Raw genomic sequence first — 6,020 nt, 5'->3', positions numbered from 1 at the left:
CATGCCCTGTTGGAATAGCTGTGTGGACCACCTTCCCTTGCCCTTGAGCTATTGAACCCCAAATATCTAAAGACTCAGATAAACTGGAGATAAGGTGGTGGGCCTCTGGATGCCGGAGATGCAAGTGGGGACTCACCACACTGAGACCTGGAAAATAGCCCCTGGGAGGGGCCCTGAAGCCCCACTCAGATTCTTTCCCCTCTCCAACATTTTGCTAGAAAGGTTTCTAGTTGAAAGATCCTATGGGGAAAAACTGGTTCAGAAACCTGATTGGAGCCTGGTTTGGGTACTATGGATTGGACTAGAATGGGCTTTAAAAGGCGTGGAATCTCCTGATGCCGCCTCACTGGGAAAAGGCTTTTGGAGAGCCAGGTAGGAGTTTCACGGACACTGGACCCAGGAAGCGGTGCTGCTATTCCCAGAGAAATCTTTCTGGGACGTGGAGACAAAGACACTCCAGCTTCACCCTCCACTTGGTCTCAGAGTAGGAAGTGTTTAGCTGCACTGAGTCAACTGGACTTCAGGAGCTTGTGAGCCATGGGGTTTGGAATGCTTCCTTTTGTTCTCTGCAGCCATGAGTCTGCAAAATTTCTCTGCTAAGGGCTAGAGAGTAACCAGGCATTAAGGGCCATGAGGTCTCTCCCATTAGCAGGGTGAAATAGCCTCAGGCAGAGGCAAATGATCACATCTGTGTTCCAATAAAACTTTCTTTGTGACACTGAAATTTAGATATCATATAATGTTCACATGTCACAAACCTTTCCTTTGTTTTTCCCGAAATTAAACCTCAATGTAAAAAATATTAAACGTTTTTAAAAATTAAAAGAAAAAAAAAAAAAAAACAATCGGGAAGCAAGCCGATTTGTCAATCCCTGTCTAAACCACTTGCCTATATAATGCAGCTAGCATGCCATTAGTGACTTGTGACATGAATGTAGTAGGCTGGATTCTGCTTATGAAAAATAGAAATCTTCATTAAATCTAAGATAACATCAGCTGTAAGATACATTATTCCATTTACCTTGGCCACACCCAGTGGCATGTGGGATCACAGGTCCCTGACCAGGGATTGAAGCTGTGTCCCTGGCCTGGAAGTGAGAAGTCTTAAATACTGGAATACCAGGGAGGTCCCACAGCACTATTTTTCATACCACTATAAAATATATGTTTATATACATATGTCTGCGTGTGTGTTCAGTTGCTTCAGTCATGCTTGACTTTCTGCAACCCTATGGACTGTCGCCCACGATTCTTCTCTGTCCATACGATTCTTCAGGCAGGAATACTGCAGTGGGTGGCCATGCCCTCCTCCAGGGGGTCTTCCTGACCCAGAGATGGAACCTGCATCTCTTAGGTCCTCTGCATTGGCAGGAGGGACCTTTACCGCTAGGGACATCATTTACACACAAGCAAACAAACTATGATATGCTACTGATGAAATGTGATCTGGTATCACAAATGGCCAAATGTAAACTTTAGAATGTCCTTTAATGTCTATGAAACGTGTTAATGGCATGGAAGCTATCAACAAATGTATTATATGGAGAGAAACTGTGTTACAAACCTTTAATTTCAAGGAGCACCACTGCCCCTGTCAGCATCCAGCTACATACTGGCTGACTTTCTCTCTTGCCTGATAGTTTTAATCCATTCAGATTTGGAAGTCATCAAATGCTTGGAGAAATTGCTTCTCAGCCTTTTGGCTAAGATCAAGTGTAAGTACCTGGGGAGCCAGGAATGAGTGGGCCGAGCTTGAGGTACAGGTAAATGATTGTTTAATAACAGTTACTGTTTATTTCTGCAGCAGGCATGTAGCACTGACAGACACCCCATGTTGTTCTAGAAACCAAAATACAGCAGCCCAATAGCTCTGGAGGGGAAAATGGCATGTGAGTTGGGGGAGGCTGTGATTTCTGACATCATGGTCAGGAAAGCCTGGCAGAGAAACTGTGGACCGAGGCAGCTCAGGAGTTGGGTGCTGGTAATTGAGACAGCATCCAAGGCAGGGGGAGCAGTAGAAGTCTTGAGAAGTCCCGTCCCTCCCTCCTCGGTACCCATGGGAGATTGGGTCTGGGAACCCTGCACCTGGAGACACCAAAATTAATGGGTGATCAAGTCCATTACGTAAAATGGTGCAGTCTTTGCATGTAACGTAAGGGGATACTCCCACATGTTTTAAATCATCTCCACATTCCGTATAATACCTAATACAATGTTGATGCTGTGGTAGTAGTTTCAAGCACAGAGTAAATGCTCTCCCTCTCTGAGAGAGAGAGAGAGAGAGAGAGAAATAGAGAGGGGGGGGGGGAGAGAGAGAGAGAGAGAGAGAGGGAGGAAGGGAGAGAGAGAAGGAGGGAGGGAGGGAGGGAGAGAGAGAGAGAGAATTGCCAGCATGAGGCAGGTTCAAGTCCTGCTATTAGAAATGGCTGGGATTTTAAAACAAATATTTTGGATCCATGTATAGACTATGGTGCCTTCTGGACTCGGAGAGTGGAGGGAGTGAGAGGCACCCCCAAGGGACAGCTGGGGGCTCTTTTGGACATTTTCTGTCGGTCAGCATTTCTGAGTGAGATTGTAGATCTGTAAGCAAAATGGTGCCTACCAGCTCTCCTGCAGAGTTTAACAGGAGCACGGGGGCCACCATGGGGAGTCAAGGCAAAAGTGGTGGCTGGAGAAGGAAGTTTAAAAGGGTCATGTCATTTCACTGAGTTTGAGATGTTTCCTTATGTCTAAGGGTGCTAATAGTTATCTCAATGTTTCAGCCAGTGATTAAACCAGGTACTAATTTTGTCTTTTGAAAGAAATATAATCATCACCACTTATCGGCAGAGAGTAAGTTTCAAGACCCCCAGGGGACATCGGTAACCTCACACAGTATCAAACTCTATATACACAATGGTTCTTCTATACAAACATACCTGTGATGCAGTCTACTGTATAGAGGCACAGTAAGAGATAGCTACTGCCTAAAAATAGCAGGAAAGTGAAAGTGAAGTCGCTCAGTCGTGTGCAACTCTTTGCGACCCCATGGACTGCCGCTTATTACGCTCCTCTGTCCATGGGATTTCCCAGGCAAGAATTCTGGGCTGGATTGCCATTTCCTTCTTCACAGGATCTTCCTGACCCAGGCATTGAACCTGGCTCTCCCGAATTGTAGGCAGACACTTTACCATCTGAGCCACCAGGGAAGGTGTAATAATAACATAGAACAATTATAACAATATACTTTTATAAAAGTGTTGTGAGTCTAGTCGCTATGTAAAATATACTACTGTACTAATTGAGCGATTTTTTTTCACCCTAACTAAGCACTTACTACGCTCTGTGTCCATACCTTTTGCAGTTGGAGGTTTGACAGCAAAACTAACCCAGATTTATTTTCTCTTCTTCACATTCACCACAGATATTAGCAACCTCAGCATACATTGTTTCTTTCTCTTTTATATCAAATTGAGAACTTCGATCTTTTCACTGAAAGGTAGCACTTAATGGATTTTCTCTGGCATATGTCAATGGACAGCATCCCTCCACTTACGGTTTGGGGCCATTATTGAGTAAAGTAAGGATAACTTGGTCACAAGCCCTGTGGCATCTCAACAGTCATTGTGGTAACCGAGTGACAGACGCGTGGGATGTTCAGGACTAAGGAACGATTCACATTCTGGGCAGGAGGAAGCAGGATGGTGTGAGATTCCAATCACTCTCCTCAGAATTACCTGCAGATTAAAATGCATAAGTTGTATATTTCTGGAGTTTTCCATTTAATATTCTCGGTGACCAACTGAGGGTGACCTGAAACCACAGAGACTGACACCTGAGATCAGAGGGGATGACCTTGCCTGGTGATTGCTTTTAGGGGGAGAAAAACACTAGAAGGGGCCACTTGAAGCCACAAGTGGTTGCAAAATGGCCCATCTCTTCCCGTGTGAGGAAGCACAAGCACCACCACAACCCGAGAAAAAGACCGCCGTGTCCAAATCCAGAGGTGAGGACAATGACGATGCTGAGGTCATCTTTGTTGGAGTGGAGCACGTCAAGGAGGATGCTGAAACCTTCTTTGTCAGAGTGATTTCAACTTCAAAGCCAGTCATTTCTAATGTTTTGAACAGAGTGACCAGGGACTCATCTTCAAGAAGAATGAAGGACCACGTGAATCCGGATCCCTCCTGCAGGTGGCAACCTGCAAATCTGAGGACCCCAGCATCAGAGCCAGCTGCCGTATCACCAGTTTCTCAGTGTGCATGGGGAGGAAGAGGCAGTTCTATTATTTCGGAGCCTTCATCTAAACCTGATTAGAAAACGAGCTCGCCGGAAACTGTCCTTCACAATTCAGAATTGTTCTCTCTGCGGCCTCCCTGTCTCTCTGGAGCCGTTCTCTCATTAGGAGGCAAGGATGAAAGCCCTCTTAATTCAAAGCGGTGTCCCACTTCAGATGTGAATTTTAACAGTGGGAATCCCAAAAGACCCAAACTCAGCGATGGAATCCCAGGGGGACCTGCCTCCACCATGGCCCCTCCAGGTATCTCTCCTGGAAAAACACGGTTATGACCTTGGAAGATTCCCCGACCTCACCGAGCCGTGTGCATGGTGGGGCATCATTTTCACGGACTCGCACCAATGGCCAGGCATGCTTCCGTCTTATGGATCCAGAAGGAACATGTAGTTTGTCAGGCCTGGAGAAAATGGACTTTCTGACTCTTGCACGTCAGAGCAAGACTGTTGATCCCATGAAAGTAAATCTGGGATCAAATTCACTGATGAGAGTAAATGTTATTTGATGGCTTTTACTTTGGAGCATACAAGAGACAGCACCAGAACAGAAGACTCACACAGCCTTCAAATGCCTCAGCTGCTTGAGTCTTCTAAAATATGTCAAGTTTATGACCCACGTGAGGAACCATCTGGAGCTTGAGAGGCAGAAGGGTGACAGCTGGGAAACCCACACTACCTGCCAGCACTGCCACCGCCAGTTTCCCACCTCGTTCCAGCTGCAGTGTCGCATGGAAAGTGTCCCTGCTTCCTGGGAGCCCTCCACGGTCTGTAATATCTGTGAATTGTCCTTCAAAACAGATCAGGTTCTCTTACAGTACCTGAAGGACAGTCACAAACCTGGCAAAATGCCCTATGTCTGCCGTGTTTGCAGTTACAGATTGTCAGCTTTTGCCAATGTAGAGGTGTATTTTAGAACATGGCATGGAAACATGAACAATTTGTTTGTCTGGTTTGCCTCAAAATGTTCAAATAGGTGACATCCTTTGTAAATCACGCTCAGAGGAACTGCAACAGGAGGGTCTTTCCATGTTGCAAGTGCTGGCTACAAAGTTTGAACGTGAAGGAAAAGACCGAGCACCAAACCAAGAATCATCAGTCATTCAAACAGCCAGAGAACTTGCCAGGGTTGCCTGCTGAAACAGAGGTCATGATCCAAAGTTCAGTTCAGCTGGGACTGAGAGAGACAGCATCCATCATTGTGAGGAACACTGACTCCCAGGTGCCACCCAGAAAACACACAAAAAAGATTCACTATGAGCACAAAATATTCCAGACATGCTGCAGCATGGGATCTGGCTAAAAAATTATGTTCTACCCACCTCCAGAAATTCAGAAAAGCCCCATTGAGGTTCAGCCAGCTGTACATAAAGACCCTGCCTGGCTTTTGTTGTTCAGTTGCTCAGTCGTGTCTGACTCCCTGTGACCCCATGAACTTCTGTATGCCACGCTTCCATGTCCATCCTCATCCCCTGAAGCTTGCTCAAACTCATTCCGTTGGGTTGCTGATGCCACCCAATCATCTCATCCTCTGTCATGCCTTCTGCTGCTACCTTCAATAGTTCCCAGGATCAAGGGTTTTGTTTTGTTTTGTTTTGTTTTCCCAATGAGTTGACTCTTCCCTTCAGGAGGCCAAAGTATTGGAGCTTCAGCATCAGTTTTTCCACTGAAGATTCAGGGTTGATTTCCCTTCGGATTGACTGGTTGGATCTCCTTGCAGTCCAAGGGACTCTCAAGAGTCTTCTCCATTC

The 6,020-nt window shown here is 46.0% G+C and overlaps 1 pseudogene; it reads left to right on the top strand.

Moving 5' to 3' along the window:
- Positions 1 to 3,906: 3,906 nt before the first annotated feature.
- Positions 3,907 to 5,619, top strand: LOC138431479 (zinc finger protein 280A-like; annotated as a pseudogene).
- The last annotated feature ends 401 nt before the right edge of the window (positions 5,620 to 6,020 follow it).

Source organism: Ovis canadensis, chromosome Y, assembly GCF_042477335.2.
Source record: "Ovis canadensis isolate MfBH-ARS-UI-01 breed Bighorn chromosome Y, ARS-UI_OviCan_v2, whole genome shotgun sequence".
Lineage (NCBI taxonomy): Eukaryota > Metazoa > Chordata > Mammalia > Artiodactyla > Bovidae > Ovis > Ovis canadensis.
The sequence above is the reverse complement of the archived record's forward strand: the minus strand, read 5'-3'. Positions and strand labels throughout refer to the sequence as shown.